This window comes from Protopterus annectens, chromosome 5.part0 (genome assembly GCF_019279795.1).
Source record: "Protopterus annectens isolate FY-2018-M chromosome 5.part0, PAN1.0, whole genome shotgun sequence".
In the NCBI taxonomy this organism is placed as follows: domain Eukaryota; kingdom Metazoa; phylum Chordata; order Ceratodontiformes; family Protopteridae; genus Protopterus; species Protopterus annectens.
The window spans coordinates 1,901,375,473-1,901,401,150 of NC_056735.1; the positions used below are offsets into that span (position 1 = coordinate 1,901,375,473).

Below are 25,678 nucleotides of genomic sequence, written 5' to 3' on the forward strand. Positions count from 1 at the left end.
CTCAACAATATAGTCATACAGGAAAGATGCCTAGCAGGGGAAAGATATGCTACCTTCTTTTGCAGTAAAATAATTGCGACTGCATGAGGCACTCTCAATGTGAGAGGGTGGAATAAAACTACTGAGGCCGAAGCCTGTACTGCCATTGCAGCTGCAACTACTGCTTGTATACAGTGAGGTAAAGACCGTGCCACTGGGTCTAGTTGTGATGAATAATAAGCAATGGGGCGTCGCTTGTCCCTGTGCTGTTGTATTAACACTGATGTCATATAACCTTGCTTACAATCTACAGTTTGGAAAAAACATTTATGATAGTTTGGTAATCCCAGAACTAATGAGGACGCTATTAACTGTTTCAGTTTGCAGAAAGCAGATTCTGCCTCTGGTGTCCATTATAACAAATCCTGTGCTGCCATAGGCTTTTTATATATCAGGTCAGTCAGAGGTGCAGATTCCAAGGCAAAGTTTGGAATCCAGCTCCGGCAAAAATTAGTCGTACCCAGGAAGGACATCATTTCCTTCTTGGTAGTGGGTTTTGGTGCTTGTAAAATTTCTACTTTTCTGTCCTCATCTAATGTTCTACCCTCTTTGGATATTACATATCCCATGTATTTAACTTGTTTTTTCCAAAGCTGCAGTCTATTTTTGTTTACCTTATGTCCTTCAGTGGCTAAAAATTGTAATAGCGCTATGGTATCTTCTTTGCAATCTTGCTGGGTGGGGGCCGCCAGCAGGATATCATCAACATAAAGTAAAATCTGACTGCCTCTTGATGGGGTAAATCCCACCAAGTTGCTTGCCATTTCTTGTGAGAATATTGATAGACTTTCATAATATCCCTGTGGTAGTCGCGTATATGTATACCTTTTCCCCTGAAATGTGAATGCAAATCAATACTGGCTGTCAGGGTGTATCGGTATCGAAAAGAACGCATTGCTGATATCTACCACAGAAAAATATTTCTGTTGAGGTTTTAAATCATTCAACAGAGTATGTGGGTCTGGCACTTTAGGTGCCCTTGGTATTACTGCGTCATTTACAGCTTGTAAATCTTGGACCATACGCCCTTCTCCATTTGCTTTCTTAACAGAAAATAAGGCTGTGATACATGGTGAATCGGGAGATTCCACCAGTACCCCTTCCTTAAGTAAAGCTGATATAATAGGTTTGATTCGTATCTCTGCATCTTTTCTTAAGGGATACTGTCTTTTCTGTGGTCTAAATGCTGACTTTGGCGTGATAGTAACTGGTCCCGCTGTACGAATAAGTCCTACATCTGACTTTCCTGTTGACCAGAGAGTTTCTGGTATATTCTCTAAGGCATTCTCTTCCTCCTTTAATAGGAGTGCTAATCAGCTGTTCCTGCTAGACTGCAAGTGCACGGCTGGGTGGGTCTGAGTTATCCAATTCAGCCTCTGTATTTGTATTCCTTGTTCTGACCATTCTAATTCTGTCTGCCTTTCCCATCTCGTAACTTTTTCTCCTAAGTCTGCCCATTCTATGTTTCTGTCTTTGGTTAAGCTAACATGTGGTAATCGATTAGATTTATAAAGTGTGAAAGTATTGTCACACATGAATAAATGCAATGAAATCCCATTGGGGATGTCAGGGACAGTAAACAAATTTATAATATGTAATGAATGATGAATCAATGCCATACAGCAGAGCAGATAGTCTATAAAATGAAAAATAAGCAATGATAAGCATTGCACCACTCTGCTTACCAGGTGTAAGCATTGTGTAAATATGACTGCTAAGCAATGAGTAGCCCAGCTAAGTGGGTTTGCCCATCGGTAAGCAGTGCTGAACCTGTCCCTTTAAACACTGCCAACCTTAGCTAAGCAGGTTTTCCTGTAGCTTAGCTTAGCTTAGCACAGCATATTCAAAACCATCCAATCATAGCAAAGGGCAGGAATTTGGCCTTATTTAAACCCCACACGTGGAAATACAGCTCATAACTGGTTGCAGCTTCCCACTGTAGGCAATATGGCAGGAGTTGGTGAGGGCATGCGCTTCCGTGTGCAGCGCTGCAGCATACAGGAGTCCAAGGTCATGGTAGGACTCCTGGTACATAACCATGATGAGAGACTGCTGCAGGGCCAGTACCAAGGCTCCCAATATAAAGCGGAAGCCTGTGACCGTCACGCCCGTGATCTCACCAATGCCACTGGTATCCCTTGGCCTGGTGAGCAGGTCCAGCACCACTATGGCGACTTGAAGCGGAGAAAGAGGGAGCTCTTGGATGAGTGGGTCCAAGAAGCAAAGCAGAGGGGTGATGTCCCAGCAGTGTGTAAGTACTCATACTAATAACTGTTTACTAATGTCCAACCTGTGTGTATGATGGATAGGTATGCCTAAACATTTCTCTATTTCGCTTACAGCTGCAGCTGAGTGGGCTGTGAATCAGGAAGCCCATGGTAGAACTGTGTATGGGTTGTACTGAATAAACCAGACAATATGACAGTAATAGTCCCATATAGGTCATATTTAAATAAAACTAACTGCCTGGCAATAAAGCTCTAAATCCTGCACTGCATGTGTTTACTCTGGTATTGTATGGCATTTATTGTTGTATTCTCTGAATAGTAATGTTGTGTTAACCACTGTTACCCACACTGTGCTACATAAAAAAATGTCTAGGAATGTCTGTATAAGACTGCTGTAAGTACAAGATCAGATTGTACAACCAAGAGAGACTTAGAAAACACTGAAGAGAAACAGTCAGGTTGTGTTAACAAACATTCCCTCCACAGGTCTGTCAGATAAGAAAACTGTGCCTGCCAATAAAGATTTAAATCCTGGGCTGGCAGTGTTTACTCTGGTGTAGTATGGTCTGACATGTAGCATTCAGTAACATCTGATATCAGAATAGTACTGTTGTGTCAACCACTGTTTCTCACACTGTGCTACATTAAAATATGTCTAGGAATGTCTGTATAAGACTGTTGTAATGACAAGGTCAGATTGTACAACCAAGAGAGACTTAGACAGAAAATACTGAAGGAATAGACTGAAATATCCAAATAGCACACTCTGCTGAAACTTAAATTGTTGTATTTTTAGCAGACACAGCCATGGTTCGAATCCTGGGAGTGGTAGTAAGCTGTATGCATAATCATACCTCTTAACTGTACATATTTTTTTCAGAATGTCCAGATAATTGGCTCATATTTTCTGCCTGTTCCTCTGTCCCCCTGGCAAATCAGTCGGATGATCACAGAATTGTAGTCACTACATAATGACATACATTTGATTTTCAGACCTCAAAACCTTCAGAAAATGTATATTAAAACAAATTCTGTAACTCTAGCAACGCTCCAATTTTATGAGGGCAATATTCAAAATATGTCCCTGTTTGTACCCCCATGTTGTCAAGCTTTGTCCAGAGTGTGTGCATCAAGAGAGTGAGAGATATGTGCATAATATTAACTTGGAATCTGGGAATATGTGTAGAAACAATCAGGTAGTGTTAACAAACAATCTCTCCACAGGTCTACCAGGTAAGAGATGTAGAATTTAGGTATAAGACAGTTGAAGTATACACTGTGTACAAACATACCACTGCACAAACCAAGGCCATAGGGTATTGTAATAATATCTGTACCTTAATAATTAGAGCAATGATCATTAAAGTTGTGAGTACTACAAGGTTATATAAGTTGTTAAGTGACATCTCCCCCCCCCCACCACAACAATAATCTAAATACACAAATCAATGGGCATGTTTATACCAAACCTACTATTGGGACATATGTTCTATTGTTTAATAAATATGGAAACGTGTTTCTATTAATGTTCCATGTTGAAATACTATAATTGGTGGCTTGTTGCTATCAATGTAAACTGCATGTCATTGTAATGTGGTTCCATATATGCATGTGTTCTGTTTGCTATGCATCTGTTCCATATCTGGTGTTTTGGGTTAATGGGAATATCTATGCATGCTGTTATAACTAATCCTGGATTGTGTTGACTATTACTAACCCACATATGTTTTAAAACTGCAACACCATAACATGTTTGGGAAGGCTGGTCCCAGTGGACCCACCTCTCCCACCTCATCCTGCCATGGCACTGGGCCCCAGCACATCAGGGAGCTACCCTAGGACCTCCTCATCAGCTCGTCCTGCACCACCTTTGGGTGGAACCACCTCAGTGGATGGGGCTCGTCCCACCCCCCGAGAACGGGCGCAGACAGGACCCTACCATATGAAGTCAGGTCCGGGGATTAGTGCGTAGCGAGCTCTGAAGGGAGTTTGGAGATCTGGTATGCCAGCTTGAGGGCCGCGTGGTGCATTTAGAAGGTCAGCCTGCCCCTCCTGCTCAGCCCCACAGCACAGCCACCTTCAGAGCCATGAAGGTGCAGTGGTGACTGCCCATGGGTAGGGACCTCAGTCCCACTGTTTCAATTTGGGGGCTCATGGGCTTCCAATTTCCAAACACCCCTCCCCATCCAAGGTGTTTAACCCCCACATGTGTCATATACCACCCCTGTATGCTGTTTTGTCTGTCTTCCTACCCAAACTACCTCCCCAAATATGCCTACTATCCTTCCCCAACATCCCAAGGGCAATCTGTTCCCCCCAAAATAATTTGTCCCATACATAGGTGTCCATTTTGCACACTTGTCCACTGGACACATGTAATCTGTTCTAATTATCTTCACCAATACATTATCGTTGTCCTCGCCTCTCTCAGGGGTTTGAGTGTCCAAATCTACCTCCAAATTCAGTATATATGCACAGCTGTTGCTGTAGAAGAAATGGACAGCTATGGACCTTCCCTACACCCATCCTGCACATCCCTAGCTACTTCCCTATTGCTTTTCCCTCTGCATGCCCCCTTTTTCACCACTTTCTTATCACCCCTTTTTTCTTTTCTTTTAAAGAAATTAGCATGGAGGTAAGTGGGAGTAGGTACTTTTAAGAAGTAGTAAGCGGGTTTAGGCCTGTTTGCACTGCGGTAAGCAATGGCTACACAGATTAGGCACTGTTAGGCTAACTGTCAGTAAGCTCATTTAACTGGAAGTTAGTATTGCTCCCCTCCACGCAAATCCACGCAAACTCGCTTACAACTGCTTAAAAGTGTCTCAGTCACTCTGTATCCAACAGCCCTTGTTCTGCCCATGAACAAAACAATCAGCCCTTGTAAGTCTTGAACCTAGGAACCTGCACATCATAGCCACAGTGATTTACCACTAAGCCATTTCAGTTGCACATATTTGTGATGTTTTCTCAAACAAAGAACTGGTTCAAGGCTCCAGAGAGCACACCTGCACTACCAGGCTATAACTCATACCACACTTTTCGGCCATGTAACCAGGACCAAAACACCAAAGGCGGAGGTGTGTCCATATTCATTAAGGATATCCACACCTCCAGGCTAGTTGCTCAGCATAATGCATCCGAGGTTATCCAAGTGCAACTAACTCTGGGCAAAACTGCAATCCAAATTGTAGCTTGCTACAGATCCCCCACCATGTCCCAGGATTCCCACTCCTCTTTTCTTGACGTACTGGAAAATATTAGGGTTCAACCAAACACCCTAATAACAGGGGACTTCAACTACCCCACCTTTAACTGGGAAAACTACTTGTGTACCAACTCCTTAGCTCAATGCTTTCTGGAATTCATAAACTCCAATGCCCTGGATCAACTTATCCACACACCCACCAGGGGCAATAATATCCTAGACCTAACTAACATAAAAACTGGTACAGGGCTGGATGAACTTCAGCACAGCTCGAAGAGTAAAAAGACTTTAATTCAAAGTAACAAATAAATAAAACATCCACGAGTTAAGCGCTTTCATCTGTCAGCATACAGACTTCCTCAGAACTGATAACATCTGATTTTACAAAGGTTTAAATAGCAAAAAAGGCGCCAAATAATACACATATTTAAAGGAACATCATCCTATTTGTTGAACAAATATATTGCACTTCAATCCTTAAAAAACTATATATAAACTGTTAAATACAAAACTTTAAAAACAATTAAAATATAGTGGGAAACATTAATTAATATACATAAAAATTTACATATAAATAAACTCCCAGGTATAAAATACATGAGTAAATACTGTATATGCATACTGTATAGTGTATGGGGACTGCAAAGAAGTCAATAACAAGTGACTAACCTAATATCAAAAAAGGTTTGATACTAATACTATCATTAATACCAGGGAATCTTGTTGCATCCGTAAGTATTTGCCAGTTACTTTCTTTTAATGCCAATGACATCTTCCAATTCCCACCATATGGTTGGCAAAATACTTGGTCAATAATGGCAAAATTAAATATATGTTGTTCCCCTTTATCACACAAATGTCTATATAATGCATTATTCGTATCTTTCACTTGTATCTTATAATAGTGTTCATAAATATGTTTTTTTTAACTGTCTTTCAGTTTTACCTATATAAAATGCAGGGCAGGTGAGTCCGAATATTTGTTTAATAAGCAGTTTTTATTCGGACATAGCATTCTATGCCAGATACTTGGTTGATTCATTCATTCATTCTATGGAAGGGTTAAAAAGAAGCTATTACTGAATTTATAGAGTATCTTAATGGGACGACACAATTCTTAAGATTTACACACAATACTAACTCAAAAGGAATTGCATATTTGGATACTTACATTAGTCATGTGAACGATGGGTTTGCATCCAGGATACATAGAAAAACAACATTTTCTAATGATTATATTGAATATAACAGCAATCATCCACCATATATGTTCAAAAATGTTGTTAAGGGACAATGTATAAGAGCAGCGCGAATGTCCTCTACCTAAGGAAATGGAACTCATCTATAATATGTTTAGAAATAGAGGATACCCTAGAAATATGCTTAAAGATATTGTTAAATATGTCTAACAACAATGGGGCATTAAATATACACCATTGTTGGGAAGATCATGTGTTGATAGTGGGGATATACAAGTGACAAATATGGGTATGAAAACTTATAAAGTGGTTAACAAGAGAGTGTGTGTTTTGATGTACACCCCGTATGTTAGTTTAATTAAAGAAATAATACAAAGACATTAGGACTTGATAACTGTATCAGACAACATAGTTATGAAGTTAGGGAGTTATCCAAGTTTTGTGTATAAGACAGCTCCGAATATTAAAAGGTTATTAGAAAAAGCTAGTAATTATGTAAGCATTAAGGCTGCCCATAAAGGGACTAAGAAATGTGGAAACTGTAGACAATGTGGGCGTATTAATGAAGTATTGCATATTAAGCTTGAAGATATGAATCATACATATGTCTGGTGTAGGGCAGGCAATTGTAACACAAAGCAGGTGGTATGTCTTGCCACCTGTACAGCCTGCCCTGCATTTTATATTTTATATAGGTAAAACTGAAAGACAGTTAAAAAAACATATTTATGAACACTATTATAAGATACAAGTGAAAGATACGAATAATGCATTATATAGACATTTGTGTGATAAAGGGGAACAACATATATTTAAATTTGCCATTATTGACCAAGTATTTTGCCAACCATATGGTGGGAATTGGAAGATGTCATTGGCATTAAAAGAAAGTAACTGGCAAATACTTACGGATGCAACAAGATTCCCTGGTATTAATGATAGTATTAGTATCAAACCTTTTTTGATATTAGGTTAGTCACTTGTTATTGACTTCTTTGCAGTCCCCATACACTATACAGTATGCATATACAGTATTTACTCATGTATTTTATACCTGGGAGTTTATTTATATATACATTTTTATGTATATTAATTAATGTTTCCCACTATATTTTAATTGTTTTTAAAGTTTTGTATTTAACATTTTATATATAGTTTTTTAAGGATTGAAGTGCAATATATTTGTTCAACAAATAGGTTGATGTTCCTTTAAATATGTGTATAATTTGGCGCCTTTTTTGCTATTTAAACCTTTGCAAAATCAGATGTTATCAGTTCTGAGGAAGTCTGTATGCTGACAGATGAAAGCGCTTAACTCGTGCATGTTTTATTTATTTGTTACTTTGAATTAAAGTCTTTTACTCTTCCAGCTGTGCTGAAGTTCATCCAGCCCTGTACCAGTTTTTACGTTAGTTTGGTTTTCTTCTGTGGTTCTATAGTTGTTCGTGGAGATATCCTAGACCTAGCCATTACCAGCATGAGTGACCAGTGTTCCACAGCTGAAGTCAACTCCTCGTTGGTCCGATCCGACCATAAGCTAATCACCCTTGATATCCACATCCCGCCCCACCCCCCATTAAGGAAACCACGGTAAAACATTTCTCCAAAGCCAACTTCATGCTTCTTAAGACAGAAGTGATGAACTTCATGATACCCATGCAGATGGACAATACAGTTACAACTGCTGAATCCTACACAAATGCACTCTATAAGCACTTACACAAGTGCATGGATCGTGTTATCCCAAACAGAACCAAGACGCTATCCTCCAAAAAAAAGGAAGCCAATCGGGTGGTCCCCTGCCATAAACAAACTGTACACCAGAAGGAAGAAACTGTTGCAAAAGAGAGTAAAATCCCATGATTGGAGGAACTCCCTGGTCGGCCTCAGTAAGAAGCTGAGATCCCTTATAAGATCCTCCAAAGCTAGCAACGAAAACAAAATCGCCACTAATTCTAAGGACAACCACAAAGCATTCTATAGATATGTCAAGAATCTTGATGCCAACACCCACATCTTCTCTGAGTTACAGCACAACGGCACGAGCTAAACTCACTAAACTAGGTATAAATCCCTATGTCACAAGATGGGTTGCCAACTGGCTCACTGACAGAACCCACACTGTAAAAGTTGCAGACTCCAAATCTGACCTCAAAGCAGTAACAAGTGGAGTACCACAGGGTTCCGTCCTGGGACCTCTCCTGTTTGGAATCTACTTCTCGAAGTACAGGCTAACACAGAAGACCTCTGACTAACGAAGTTCGCAGATGACTGCAAACTAGGAGCCATAGTCAAGTCCCCAAATGATGAGGACATCCTACAGAACGGCCTCGCTGAGACAGATGCCTCGTGTCAGAGCCATGGCCACAAGCTCAATGCCAAAAAGTGCAGTGTCATCCCCTTTGGTAAAAACTCTGTACCCATGAACTACCACATAGGCAGCAATCTACTTAACACCGAATGTGTGATAAGAGACCTTGGGACCCAGGTGGACAGTAGTCTCTCCTTTGATAGTCACATCGCCACAGTAGTCAGGAAGTCCTTCTATGTGGCACACCTCATCATAAAAGGGTTCTCATCCAGGAAAAAAGAGGTCATTATTCCCTTCTACTCGACACTCATTAGACCCATTATCGAGTACAACGCCCCTTTTGGAATGTACCTCACAAGACATCTGCAGCAGCTGGAAAGGCCAAAGAAGTACCTCACAAAGAGGATTACTGGCCTCAAACAAATGCCCTACACTTGCCGCCTCAAAAAACTCCAGCTTTACTCCGTAGCATATCGCCTACTCCGAGGTGATCTCTGCCTAACATATAAAGCTATGTCAAACCCAGAGCTGTTGGACATGCTACACCTAAAGAAATCCCAATCCCTCCAAGCTACATGCTCTAGGGACCTAAACCTTGTCACCACAATAAACAGGACATGCTGGAGGGATAGAGTCCTGTCCCAGAGACTTCCCATACTCTGGAACAGGCTACCCATCTATGTCAAGCAAAGTTCTTCATTAGCACTCTTCAAGAAAAATCTTGATGAGTGGATGGGAAATAGGAAATACACCTGAGGATCACTTCTGTGTCTCTGCTCGACATTGGCACAGGAAAATAACTTTCTTGGGTGTCGTAAGCTATGGAACCTTACTGGCTAGGCTTACGTAGGCCCTTGGGCCGATAGCCTAGTACCTACCTATGAACCTATGAACCTATGAACATATCATGCAGCACAGTTATTCAACAGTAGGAAAAATGTATTTATATATGTAGATGTATGTATGTGTGTGTGTGTGTGTGTGTGTGTGTGTGTGTGTGTGTGTGTGCGCGCGCGTGTGTGTATGTATATACATATATATATATATATATATATATACATATATATATATATATATATATGGGTCTATGTTGTTAGATCGAAAGCACACAACATCGATCTAACAACATCGAAGCCCATAAAAGTGAAAGTGCACTGCATCGAATGTGCACTTTCGGAAAAGCCGGTTTTTGTAACTGGCAAAAAACAGACTAACAACCTCTAAACAGCTGTGCCCCCCACACCTCCCCTAATTTAATATTCTAACTCCGAGATCACACTACAATGGGGAAAAGGGAATATTCCCTCATCCCCACTGTACCGCGATCTCCACAAGGGGTTTGTTAGCTATACATCAACAGTATATGCAAACAGCATGTTTTCTCCTTTTATCAGTCTCCTTTAGCGAAAGTGCATATTCGATGTTATGCACTTTCGCTAAAGTGTGTTCATCAAAGTACGGTTCGATGAACTGTGCTTTCGATGTTCTAACAGAGACCCATAAATATATATGTGTCTCTATATATATGTCTCTCACTCTCTCTCTCTCTCTCTATATATATATATATATATATATATATATATATATATATATATATATATATATATATATATATATATATATATACAGATATATATATATATATATATATATATATATATACATATCTCTCATCCAGGAAAAAGAGGTCATTGTTCCCCTCTACTCGTAACTCATTAGACCCATTATAGAGTACAATGCCCCTTTTGGTATGTACCTCACAGGACATCTACAACAACTGGAAAGACCACAGAAATACCTCACAAAGAGGATTACCAGCCTCAAATAGATGCCCTACGCAGACCGTCTCAAAAAAACTCCAGCTTTACTCCGTCTCATATCGCCTACTCAGAGGCGATCTCTGCCTAACATACAAAGATATGTCAAACCCAAAGCTGATGGACATGCTCCACTTAAAGAAATCCCAATCCCTCTGAGCTACACACTCTAGGGACTTAAACCTTGTCACCACAAAAACAGAACATGCTAGAGGGATAGATTCCTGTCCCAGAGACTTCCCATACTCTGGAACAAACTACCTATCTATATCAAACAAAGCTTCTCATTAGCACTCTTCAAGAAAAATCTTGATGATTGGATGGGAAATAGGAAATTTACCCCAGGTGGACAGCAGTCTCTCCTTTGATAGTCACATCGCCACAGTAGTCAGGAAGTCCTTCTATGTGGCACACCTCATCATAAAAGGGTTCTCATCCAGGAAAAAAGAGGTCATTGTTCCCTTCTACTCGACACTCATTAGACCCATTATAGAGTACAACGCCCCTTTTGGAATGTACCTCACAAGACATCTGCAGCAGCTGGAAAGGCCACAGAAGTACCTCACAAAGAGGATTACTGGCCTCAAACAAATGCCCTACACTGACCGCCTCAAAAAACTCCAGCTTTACTCCGTAGCATATCGCCTACTCCGAGGTGATCTCTGCCTAACATATAAAGCTATGTCAAACCCAGAGCTGTTGGACATGCTACACCTAAAGAAATCCCAATCCCTCCAAGCTACATGCTCTAGGGACCTAAACCTTGTCATCACAATAAACAGGACATGCTGGAGGGATAGAGTCCTGTCCCAGAGACTTCCCATACTCTGGAACAGGCTACCCATCTATGTCAAGCAAAGTTCTTCATTAGCACTCTTCAGGAAAAATCTTGATGAGTGGATGGGAAATAGGAAATACACCCCAGGATCACTTCTGTGTCTCTGCTCGACATTGGCACAGGAAATAAACTTTCTTGGGTGTCATAAGCTATGGAACCTCACTGGCTAGGCTTACGTAGGCCCTGGGGCCAATAGCCTAGTACCTACCTATGAACCTATGAACCTATGAACATATCATGCAGCACAGTCATTCAACAGTAGGAAAAATGTATTTATATATGTAGATGTATGTGTGCGTGCGTGTGTGTGTGTGTGTGTGTGTGTGTGTGTGTGTGTGTATGCATATATATATATATATATATATATATATATATATATATATATATGTATATATGGGTCTATGTTGTTAGATCGAAATCACACAACATCGATCTAACAACATCGAAGCCCATAAAAGTGAAAGTGCACTACATCGAATGTGCACTTTCGCAAAAGCCATTTTTTGTAACCGGCAAAAAACAGACTAACAACCTCTAAACATCTATGCCCACCACACCTCCCCTAATTTAATATTCTAACTCCGAGATCACACTACAATGGGGAAAAGGGAATATTCCCTCATCCCCACTGTACCACGATCTCCACAAGAGGTTTGTTAGCTATACATCAACAGTATATGCAAACAGCATGTTTTCTCCTTTTTTCAGTCTCCTTTAGCGAAAGTGCATATTCAATGTTATGCACTTTCGCTAAAGTGTGTTCATCAAAGTACGGTTCGATGAACTGTGCATTAGATGTTCTAACAGAGACCCATAAATAAATATGTGTCTCTATATATACGTCTCTCACTCTTTTCTCTCTCTCTCTCTCTCTCTATATATATATATATATATATATATATATATACATATATATATATATATATATATATATATATATATATATATACAGATATATATATATATATATATATATATATATATATATATACATATCTCTCATCCAGGAAAAAGAGGTCATTGTTCCCCTCTACTCGTAACTCATTAGACCCATTATAGAGTACAATGCCCCTTTTGGTATGTACCTCACAGGACATCTACAACAACTGGAAAGACCGCAGAAATAACTCACAAAGAGTATTACCAGCCTCAAACAGATGCCCTACGCAGACCGTCTCAAAAAACTCCAGCTTTACTCCGTCTCATATCGCCTACTCAGAGGCGATCTCTGCCTAACATACAAAGATATGTCAAACCCAGAGCTGTCCCAATCCCTCTGAGCTACACACTCTAGGGACTTAAACCTTGTCACCACAAAAACAGAACATTCTAGAGGGATAGATTCCTGTCCCAGAGACTTCCCATACTCTGGAACAAACTACCTATCTATATCAAACAAAGCTTCTCATTAGCACTCTTCAAGAAAAATCTTATAGAAGAATCAATATTCAGACTTCTTGTTCAGGCTCAGGTTGTTCTGAAGAAGTCTGAATATTGACGAAAGCGCTGAACTTTTTCTTTTGTCTATTTTTATATTGTGATTTTACGTGTATTTGTACTTTGGTTGTACTTCGTTTTGACTACTGGATTTAGTAAAGGATTTCTTATCATCCAGGCTCCGTCTCGTTGGATACCACCCTGCATCTGCTGTTTACTTTATATATATATATATATATATATATATATATATATATATATATATATATATATAAATGTATGTATGTATTGCATTCGCACATTGGATCCACACTCTGAACCTCTCACTGCAAAACATCTGACCAAAGGCACTGTTAATGGGGGTGAGGGGCCAATATAGGGATCTCTTGTAATTATTGCCATTATACCTTCCTCCACAGCTGAACTGATCTGCCTTGCAACAGAATAACCAGCACTTACAAGACTTGAACCCAGGACCCTGCACAACATAGCCTCAACAAGTTAATAGTAAGCCATCTCAGCTGTAAGATGTCAGGATGATTTCTGTAACATATCATGCAGAACAGTCAGTCTACCATAGGGAATGTACAATGTGGAAGCACTAAACATTCCAATGATACATAAACACACACACACACACACACACACACACACACACACACACACACACACACACACACACACACATACACACATATACACATACACACAATATATATATATATATATATATATATATATATATATATATATATACATACATACATATACATACACATATAAATATATAAATACTTATATATAAAAAGAGTACATATAGAGGGTGCACAGCATATCAAACAGCCATTATTCCTACAGTTGCCACATTTTCATATGGCCAGTGTCTGATTCTTTCCTACAAATGTGAATTATTGCATGAGACATGTACCCACATGCAATGCAAAGGACAGGACACAACACACAAGTGTGCATACATAGAAATGTTTATTTGCATACTATTTCAGTTGTTTATGCCATTTCTTATAGCAGTTAGGTGTTTGAAATACATGTTAACTGATTAATGCAACTCTCAAACAAAACATATGATACAGTAATCTGTAAAACATAACATACTTTGCTGTCTAGGCTAAAGCCTTCAAGTAGTACAACAATAAAAAACACACTTGGCTTGAAGTTAAGAATCAATTAACATTTAATTACAAATGTAGTTCAGCAGCCTCCAATTACACAGTGTACTCAACCCTTACGGGAAAAGTATTAGTTGTCACAATGTAAATTATCTGTTACATAACAATGCTTAACTTAAAATGTCACTATCACACCGACAAACAGAACTGTGTGTAAGACAGTAAGCTCTAGCCCACCACTGTTCCCATGGTGAAATGTATGAAAATGTACAGCCATATACATTAATGTTTCTTATTACTGATATGCCTCACATGTTGTAACAACCTAAGTTAAAAACATTTAATACCCCTCCCCCATAAAATGTCTTACAAGGCCATATAACAGTGTTCTCCATACACTGACCTTCAGACTGTACAGGGTCACACACATTTTGTCCAGCTGTAGCCCTCATATATATAGACCCTACCCTACAATTTGTGTGGGAGTCCACAACATCACTGGAATGATGGCAGGAATGCCGGCACTAAATAATGATAGGCCATTACCTAACAACCTATTACTGCATGACATCTGGACAAAGCCTGGTATATAGGTTGAGGACAGAGGCTGAAACACAGGACCATATTTAAAATATTGCTATTATACACTGTGAATGTTGCTGGTGTTACAGGATTGGTTGCAACATACCCCTACTCAGGAATATGAGTCAGAAATGCAAATGGATGTTGCCATGTATTGATAGCAATCAACGGAGAGAATGGCACTGATATGTCAGGGACAAGACCTATGTAATGAACAGACAAAACATAACAGCCAATCCTTTGGCTATCATGTGGATAGGCCCACAGTTGAGAGGTATGCAGACAGACTGCATTCCATGCAAAACTAGCATGCACACACAAACCCTATAAAACTAGCAATATTCAATGCATATAACAGCAATACACACACACTGTCCCTAGGTCTGGAACCTTATACAAATATGTAGTTGGCCTGTGTCCGCAAGTTCTATTGTAAGAGGTATTGCTACCTGTTGTCTGCAACACTGCTGCCCACACACAGGAAGGATGTCTTCCATACAGGAAAGTTAAAGGGACCTCGCCCACATGATGTACTCATTTATAGTAGTGGGTTGCTATGATATTGGCTATTGGAAGTACTACACAGCTGGCTGCATGCAATTAGCAAGTGGGGAACACCAACTGGTGCAGAGGCCATCACCTGATCATGAGCATCACCTACAAAAGCCATGCTGCAATCTATTCAAACTAGCTTGATCCCTGTAGTGGAGAGAGAGAGAGAGAGAGAGAGAGCGACAGAGAGAAAAATAAAACAAGCAAAAACAAAAATAATACTAAAAAAAAATACTACTAAAAAAAAATAAAAAAATAAAAAAACAAACAAGGAAGACATCCAACTGGTACACAGAAGAGAGCACAATAATAAAACAGGTATGTGAGACATGTCATCACGTAATTGAACGTAGTACTTGGTCTGTAATAATGGGATAGATGATGCTGAAAGATTTATATGAGCCATCAAGACTTTCTGTAATGATATCCTGCTGAACAACTGCTATGGACATAGCATTCGGCCCTGTGGGCAGTGGACCATACCTGTCAATGGGTCTACTTCAAAACATCTAAAACTCATAGCATCTAATTTCATAAAATTGAGACCAGAACATCTAAAACCCATAATAACGAATTTCATAACATCGAAAATGTGCATCAGAATATCAAACACTACAAATCACAAGAAAATAACACCCCCTCCACATATAATGACACCAAACTACCAAACACACTTTTTACTACATTTCTGCAGGGGGGGGGGCAAGCCCCCCTGCACCCCCACACCCGCTGTAAATGAAATATATCAACTCCAGGATCGCACTACAGTGGGAAAAAGTTAATTTCCTAACCCCACTGTATCAAGCCCCATGATTCTTTAAAGAAATACCAAAATGTTTACTTAACTGTTGTATGGTTTGGTTTACAAAGTGTGTACCATTGTAGATCCTTTCCAGAATGCCGAATCTAGGCATGATTTCTTTAACAAGGATTTTCGCTACTGTAGCCGCATCTGGATTTTTGATCGGAAAGGCTTCCACCCATCTGGAAAACATATCTACAATGACAAGACAATACTTCTTATTTTCACATTTGTTCAACCCCCTTGCTTGGGCTTTAACGCCCCTTGTGCATGATGTTTGTTACAAATGTGGCACATCAAACAATTTTTTTTAGAATAGTTGGTGAATCCATGTCGTGAACACTCGGTTCACCAGCTGTACCATCCCCCTTGTTGAGACATGGCATTGCCCATGGCTCAACAAAGCTGCATATCTAAACAAATTAGATGGTAATATCGGTTTCCCTTCTTTAGAGATGTACAGCCCCTTTTCGAGAATTGCTCCTCGTTTTATCCATTGTTGTTTCTCAACTTGCGTAGTGAGTGTCTGCATTGTCTTTAACATTTCTAAGTCTAAAATCTCAGAGGGTTGTAGTTCCTCATTCAAAAGAAATACTTCTGAAGCTGCCTGCTTTGCAGCTGTATCAGCTCTCACATTACCTTTTGAAATCCTATCCTGTTGCTTGGTATGAGCTGTGCATTTACAAATAGCTACTTTCTGAGGTAAATGAATATATTCTAAGAGATCTAGAATAAACTGTGCATGATTAATAGGTTTGCCAGTAGATGTTATCATTCCTTGGTTTTTCCACTGTTGTGCAAAAACATGTACAGTAGAAAAAGCGTACTGGCTGTCAGTAAAAATGTTCACACATTTACCCTTTGCTAAGGTACATACCCGTATCAAGGCAATCAATTCTGCTGCCTGTGCAGATAAGTTGTGTGGTAAAGGTTTCGCTTCTATAATCTGAGTGTCAGAAACTACTGCATATCCTACTAGGTTCTGTCCTGCAGGACCCCTTTTGCACAAGCCATCCACGTAGTATGTCACCTCGGCATCATCCAAGGGGACATCCGTGAGATATTTTATAGGCAGTGTCTTTTGCTCAATCACCTGCAGGCAGCAGTGTGGTGTGCCATCTGCAGGGATTGGGAGCAAGGTAGAAGGGTTCAAAGTCGTGCATCATTCAATTGTCATATGAGGTTGGCTCAACAATATAGTCATACAGGAAAGATGCCCAGCAGGGGAAAGATATGCTACCTTCTCTTGCAGTAAAATAATTGTGACTGCATGAGGCATTCTCAATGTGAGAGGGTGGAACAAAACTACTGAGGCCGAAGCCTGTACTGCCATTGCAGCTGCAACTACTGCTTGTACACAGTGAGGTAAAGACCGTGCCACTGGGTCTAGTTGTGATGAATAATAAGCAATGGGGCATTGCTTGTCCCCGTGCTGTTGTATTAACACTGATGTCATATAACCTTGCTTACAATCTACAGTTTGGAAAAAACGTTTATGATAGTTTGGTAATTCCAGAACTAATGAGGACGCTATTAACTGTTTCAGTTTGCAGAAAGCAGATACTGCCTCTGGTGTCCATTGTAACAAATCCTGTGCTGCCATAGGCTTTTTATATATCAGGTCAGTCAGAGGTGCAGATTCCAAGGCATAGTTTGGAATCTAGCTCCGGCAAAAATTAGTCGTACCCAGGAAGGACATAATTCCTTCTTGGTAGTGGGTTTTGGTGCTTGTAAAATTGCTACTTTTCTGTCCTCATCTAATGTTCTACCCTCTTTGGATATTACATATCCCATGTATTTAACTTGTTTTTTCCAAAGCTGCAGTTTATTTTTCTTTACCTTATGTCCTTCAGTGGCTAAAAATTGTAATAGCGCTATGGTATCTTCTTTGCAATCTTGCTGGGTGGGGGCCGCCAGCAGGATATCATCAACATAAAGTAAAATCTGACTGCCTCTTGATGGGGTAAATCCCGCCAAGTTGCTTGCCATTTCTTGTGAGAATATTGCCGGACTTTCACAATATCCCTGTGGTAGTCGCTTATATGTATACCTTTTCCCCTGAAATGTGAATGCAAACCAATACTGGCTGTCAGGGTGTATCGGTATCGAAAAGAACGCATTGCTGATATCTACCACAGAAAAATATTTCTGTTGAGGTTTTAAATTATTCAACAGAGTGTGTGGGTCTGGCACTTTAGGTGCCCTTGGTATTACTGCGTCATTTACAGCTTGTAAATCTTGGACCATACGCCATTCTCCATTTGCTTTCTTAACAGGAAATAAGGGTGTGTTACATGGTGAATCGGGAGATTCCACCAGTACCCCTTCCTTAAGTAAAGCTGCTATAATAGGTTTGATTCCTACCTCTGCATCTTTTCTTAAGGGATACTGTCTTTTCTGTGGTCTAAATGCTGACTTTGGCGTGATAGTAACTGGTCCCGCTGTATGAATAAGTCCTACATCTGACTGTCCTGTTGACCAGAGAGTTTCTGGTATATTCTGTAAGGCATTCTCTTCCTCCTTTAATAGGAGTGCTAATCAGCTGTTCCTGCTAGACTGCAAGTGCACGGCTGGGTGGGTCTGAGTTATCCAATTCAGCCTCTGTATTTGTATTCCTTGTTTTGACAGTTCTAATTTTGTATGCTTTTCCCATCTCGTAACTTTTTCTCCTAAGTCTGCCCATTCTATGTTTCTGTCCTTGGTTAAGCTAACATGTGGTAATCGATTAGATTTATAAAGTGCAAAGAACTCCTGGGGCAATGAACAGCTGGCTACACTGTTCCCTTCCATGTCCCAGTACAGATTATGTAATATCAATCTGTTTGCACGATTTTTAAACAATTCTTGCTCATATTCTTTATCAGGTCCTGGTGTGTTACAGTAATACATAATATAGTGCAACAGGTACCGTTTGTCAATGTCAAGGGAGGGGAACTTACTGATGGCTATATTCATTAATTCTTCGGTCACAGTCCCTGGACCAGTCGTAACCAAGTCCTGACTGTACCAATAAAACACTTCACCCTCCGATTGCACTGCAAAGGTATCAATTTGTCGCTGTGTTTCCATACCCTGCATGGTCGGAGCTACTGCTATACCAAATAGCTGCATATGGTCTTTGCCGAAGAGGTTTACTGGGCATTTTGCAGAAACAACAATTTTGCTTTTCTGGGTCAATCCTGAAACAGGATCAGTTATTGCGATGCCATGGGAGAGAGGCTCCCGGTACAGCTGTCCATTAGCTGCTTTTACTAGTATATAATAGGTTCATAGGTTCATACTAGGCTATCTGCCCTAGGGCATTTATAAGCCTAGCCAGAGTGTGTGTGGCTTTCACCACCCCTTAGGATGAGAATACTATACCCATTAGTTTGCTGTGCCTCTGTCCAGCAGTGATACAGAGATGATTCCCGGGGTAAACCTACGATCTCCCATCCACTCGTCAAGATTTCTCTTGAACAGAGTCAGTGAGGGGCTCTGCCTCACATGGACTGGGATTCTGTTCCATAGTGTAGGGAGTCTCTGGGTGATGAATCTGTCCCTCCAGCATGTCCTATTTATATCCGTGTTGAGGTTTAAGTCTCTTGCTCTCGTGGCTCTGGTGGATTTGGATTTTTTGAGGTGGAGCATGTCCATTAATTCCGGGTTGGACATGACCTTGTATGTCAGGCACAGATCACCTCTGAGCAGATGGTATGCGACTGAATAGAGCTGGAGTTTCTTCAGTCGGGCATCGTATGACATATGTTTGAGCCCCTTTATCCTTTGGGTGAGGAACTTTTGGGGTCTTTCCAACTGCTGCAGGTGTCGGGTAAGGTACATTCAATGGGCGTTGTACTCAATCATTGGTCTGATGAGTGAAGAGTACAGGGTACAATGACCTCTCCTGATCTGGATGTGAATCCTTCATGATCAGGTGGGCAATGTAGAAGGTCTTCCTAACCACTTTGGCAATGTGAGTGTCAAAGAGAGGTTACTGTTAACTTGGGTCCCCAGGTCCCTGATAACTTCTTCCGTGTTTAATGGATTACCACCTATGTGGTAATTAGGGGTTACCTTGTTTTTCCCAAAGGGTATGACTATACATTTTTTGGCATTTAGCTTAAGGCCATGGCTCTGGCACCAGTTATCCATTTCTATGAGACCTTTCTGGAGGATGTCTGTGTCTGATGGAGTGTCAATTATGGTGCCCAGTTTGCAGTCATCTGCAAATTTTGTCAGCCATAATCCCCCTATGTTTGCCTGCACTTCAGAAAAATAAATGCCGAACAAGAGGGGGCCCAGGACTGAGCCCTGTGGGACACAGCTCGTGACCGGCTTAGAGTCTGACATGGCACCAGCAACTCTAACCTAGTGTGTTCTGTCCTTGAGCCAGTTTGCAACCCATCTTGTGACATATGGGTTTACATCTAAGCTGGTGAGCTTTTCTATGATGCCCGAGTGGGGTATTGTGTCGAATGCTTTTGCTAGGTCAAGGTAGGCTGTGTGAACTGCCTTACCCTCATCAATGGCCTTAGTGACTGTTTCGAAAAAGTCGACCAAGTTCAAGAGGCAGGATCTGCCCTTGACAAAGCCAAATTGGGTAGGATCCAGTGTCTGTAGGTCCCCAATGTCTTTATTTATGAGTTCCATTATGATCCTCTCCATAGCTTTGCAGACAGGGCTCGTCAAGCTTATGGGCGGTAATTTCAGGGTCCGTAGAAGCACCGCCTTTGTGGAGTGGGACCACAGTTGCCGTCGCCATTCTTTGGTGCGTATCCTGTAGTAAGGCTAAGATTAAACAGCAGCCTTATGTGTGGGTTTAGTTCCTCATTGAGTTCGTGTAGCACACAGCCGGGGACACCGTCCGGTCCCATTGATGCTGTGTTTTTTGCTTTAGAGAGAGCAGCTCTCACCTGGACATCTGAGATGTTTGGGAGGCTAGACTCTGGTGGGATAGATATTTCTCCTTTCGGGGGGGAGGACAAATTTGCACTGAACCTGTCTGCCAGTATGTTGGCAATGTCTGTGGGTTCAGTGATTTTTGAATCATTTTGGACTAATTCTGAGCATATCTGGGAGTTTCCACCCAGGTTTCTAACATAGCTAAAGAAGGCTTTATGATTGTCTTTTGTGTCATTAGCGATTTTTCTCTCAAAGGTGGCCTTGGATGATTTTATGAGTGATCGTAGTTTTTTGCTAGTATTGATCAGAGATGCCTTCCCATTTAGGGATTTTGCTCTGTCATGTAGTAGCTTTCTCCTCTTGTTGTAGAGTTTGTTTATGGCTGGAGTCCACCAGACCGGCGCCTGCCTTTGGTGGAAAAGGTCTTGATTTTATTAGGGATTGCTTGATCCATACATTCCTGGAGGTGCTCGTAGAAGGCATTTGTAAGGGTTTCAGCAGCGTGGGTTGTGGTTTCCACTGGCTCGGGGCCTTGAAGGATACCACTCCAGTCTTAAGAAGTGTGAAGTTTGCTTTTGAGAAGTTCTTCACTGTGGTCTTTTGCTGGGGGTGGGGCAGGATGTGGATCTCCAGTGAGATTAATTTATGGTCTGATCTCACCAATGAGGGATATACTTCGGTGTGGAGCATTTTGTCCCCATGTTTGTGATGATCAGGTCTAGTATATTTTCTCCTCTTGTGGGAATGGTGACTAGTTGTTCCATAGCATTTGAGTTTATGAACTCAAGGAACCTTTGGGCTAGGGTGTTGGGGCTTGAGTAATGTTCCCAGTCTATGTTTGGGTAGTTGAAGTCACCCAATATGATGGTGTTTGGAGAGACATTTATACTCTCCAGTGTCTTCAGGAAGGCTGTGTGGGTTTCCTGAGTTTGAGAAGGTGACTCTGAATTTTCTGGCAGTTTGGAGGGATGTATCAGGGTTCGTGATGCCCCTGAGTCACACAAAAATTTAACCTCCCTCCCTTCTATGAAGAGTGTAACTTCTGGTTTTGTGTCTGCTAAATAGAGCTCTAAGCTCAATAAAGCTAAATCCAATATTTCATTTTCTTCACTATCCGTAACTTCCTGCACTTCCTCTATTTCTTCTGTCACATCCTCTACTCCTTCTATCACATTCTCATTTGTCCTTTCTTTGCTATTCCCTTCCAGTGATTCCTGACTATCATATAGTCAGTCCTCACCCTCTTTGTCTTCCGTGGTTGCCTTCTTGTTTTTCTTGCAATCCCTTGCCAAATGTCCCTTTTTACAGCATTTAAAACATTCATCCCTTTTCTTTCACCCTTCAAAGTACTCTGATCGCTGATCAGATTGCTTATTTCCCTGGGCATTTCTCTTGCCCTTTTTCCCGGACTGTACTACATAAACTCCTGCTCCATCTTCTACAGAAAATACTTGGGCTTTCTTTTTCTTTTTGCTATTAAAATGCCTTTCGGCATGCCTAGCATATTCAAGTAATGACTGTAACCGGCTTGTACAATGATCTACCATGTGTTTTGTTATAAAACTGCTTATGGGTGCAATACTGCCTTTCAAAAATGCATTCTTTAACTGCTGTTCATATGGGGAATCTTGTGTCTGATCTTCAGGAACCTGCATTCCACAGTGGTTATAATAGTCTGGCATAATATCTGTCAACAGTTTCTCCTTCTTGTTGGATGCATTGATTAATGCAAGTCCAGTCTGCCCTAGATATCCATTTCTCAGAGATGCGGTCTGTAAAACCTTTTACTCTGTTGTCTAGCTCTGCACTGCTACGTGGGAGGGGTCTGTGTGCAGCATCACAGGGATTCCAGTTGCCACTAATCATGTGCCAATCTGGTCCCACAATTTGTCTAACTACGTTTTCTACCTCTTCTCTGTTTAAATTATAACTTAGCCTCATTCCTTGTAAATCTTCTGAGAACTTTCTAAAATTAACTTTTGGATGGGGAATTCCCTCAGTGGCTTTCCGGATATCTTCCTGAGTCCAGGGTCTATAAACTAGAATAGTTGGATCCTGACCTTCTTGCCCTGCCTGAGGATTAGGTACTTCTATAAGTGGGCATATTTCTTCTTCACTCATAGATCATGAATTCCTAACCATTTGATATAACTCAATGTCTCCTTTTGAGTTACCTGCCCGTGTTCGAGACCTGGTCCCGATGGGATCTCTAATAAAGGGTTTTGCTTTTGTAATGTCTCTATTTTCAGTGACAGCAGGGTATAATGGGGGTGGACTAACCTGTTCACTTGCTTTATATTCTGGTAAGGGAGGCGGAGGGGCCGATGCTATTACCAAATTATTGTCCTCCTTATCTAAAAACATTGCTTTTGAATTGTTCTTTTGTTCCCTACGGTTCACTTCCTCAATCCACCTGTGTGCCTGAGGAATTCCTAATTGGCGTTGCTTTTTTACCCGACCTTTAGAATCGGTTTTGAGCTGTTTGACAAGGTTGATAAGTGAGGATTTTTGTAATTTTCCATCGAATTCATACTTATTAACCTATTTTGAATAGTATTTAATATTATCAGCACGCTGCGACTGCATGTATTTTGCGTCTTCAGTTAACGGTGGATTTTGGGGTCTTTTTGTGCAATTATTACCCATTTTGTTCTACCCTTTTAATCGTTACGTAACCTCTCTTATTTTTAACGTGGTACCACAGATTTTGTTATAGTCTCTTCAGAATGACTACCTACCTACTCTGTTTTCCCTGATCTATGACAAGACAGTAATCTTTTCTGTCCCTGACTTGTAAAAATACAGTCTTGACAAAAACAATACAAATCTAGTCCCTGATCTAAAACAGGAAAAAGTAGATTCACCTTACCTGAGCCTTCGTGATTGATCACCTGGTTTGTGAAAACCCGTCCTTCAGTCGCAGATCAGAAAGTGGCTGGCCTCTTTTGTACGACAATTCAGTCGGAGGGCTTTTCAAATAAGAAGAACCGATGTGGTTTCTTCCCCGTACGGTTTCAAGCCACCTGGCCCATCTGATCCGAGGCGAAGTGAGGGTTTCTGTCAAAGGAAAAAACTTCAAAGACCATTTCACGCAAGGTTCAGATATGGCACTTAATTACTTGCTGCAAGGAGACAAAAACATGCACATACAGGATTTTGCCTAACTACTAACAGGAAGTATGCTCTTCTTATACTGTTCTACAAAACGTTGCTTTCTATAGTTGACGTAATTAAACACAACTTTCTGTATTGTTCTACAGCAGATGTTACTCAGATTTTCTGCTGGAATGACTGGATTTATGAAAAACATTTGAGAAAAACAACCTGACCTTGGGGGCTTTAGCCCGCTACAAGCTTCTATTGTGTAGTTCTAATACATGTTACATTTCAAGGTACTTTTCTAGCTTAGACACAAGTAAACACTGATTGCAGTTCATATTTTCAAGCAGTCTTTCTTCTTATTATCAATAGCTTCTGCAGCTGTGTATTTTCTCACAGCATAAGCGGAACTCCTTGTCTAAATCTCATAACATTAATACAAGTGATACAGCTATTTATTATTTTCCTGACACAAGCAGAAATTATCTGCTTCCCTGTAAATTTCCAGAGCATAAGCAAAGATTATAACTGCGCATATTTCATGACAATACAAGATTGGAAAGCTTCTGCAGTTTGTACAGATTTATGCAGTGTGAAATAGAATAAATGTGTTAACCCTTTTCAAACATTAAATGTACTAAGAATATTACTAATACATACACTAATACATATTTTTCTAACATCCCCCCAGATCAATCCGGATCAGGCTTTTACTCCAGGTTCTTTTTGGTGCCAAAAAAGACGGGGGACCTAAGACCAACCCTCGATCTATCCTTCCTAAACCTGTCAGTGGCCAAAGAAAAGTTCCGGGTGGTCACCATTCAATCCATTCTCCCACTCCTGCAGGAAAATGACTGGATGTGCTCCATAGACGTCAAGGATGCGTACTACCACATTCTGATGGACAGGCGATCCAGAAGGTATCTCCGCTTCCGGCTGGGAGCCAGCCACTACCAGTTCAGGGTCCTCCCCTTTCATCTCACCACAGCCCCCAGGGTGTTCACCAAAGTGTTAGCAGTGGTAGCGGCCCACCTGAAGCTTCAGGGAATACAGGTCTTTCCATACCTAGATGACTGGCTCCTGTCCGCCCCCACCAGGCATCTACTGTGTTCAGCCAGAGATTATTCCCTCCATCTGGCTTCCCGACTGGGAATTACAATCAATATCAAAAAAATCTTATCTCCACCCAACCCAAGTCTTAGACTTCACTAGAGCCAGATTGGACACAAATCTTCTGCAGGTCTTTTTAACTCCGGACTGACTTCAGTCCCTGAAGCTCCACGTACTAGCTCTTCTGAACTACCCGGCTCCTCCAGCGGAATTTGTCCAGAGGGCGCTAGGCTCTATGGCGGCGACTATCAATCTACTACCCTTAGCGCGCCTGAACATGAGGATACTGCAATGGACCCTACAGGTCCAATAGTCCATTCTAAAACATCCCCTGTGTTCACCCATTCCCCTCAGCAGGGTCTGCAAGAAAGCCCTACTCTGGTGGCTCCAGTCTCCGGACCTCCAGAAAGGGCATCCGTTCTTGATGCCTCCCCCTCTTGCCACAGTG

At 40.9% G+C, this 25,678-nt stretch overlaps 1 protein-coding gene across 1 annotated transcript in view; it reads right to left on the minus strand.

The window, feature by feature from the left end:
• The window catches only part of LOC122802434, a 1,151,271-nt gene that overhangs the window by 651,301 nt on the left and 474,292 nt on the right, over positions 1 to 25,678 (minus strand). The window lies entirely within an intron of this gene.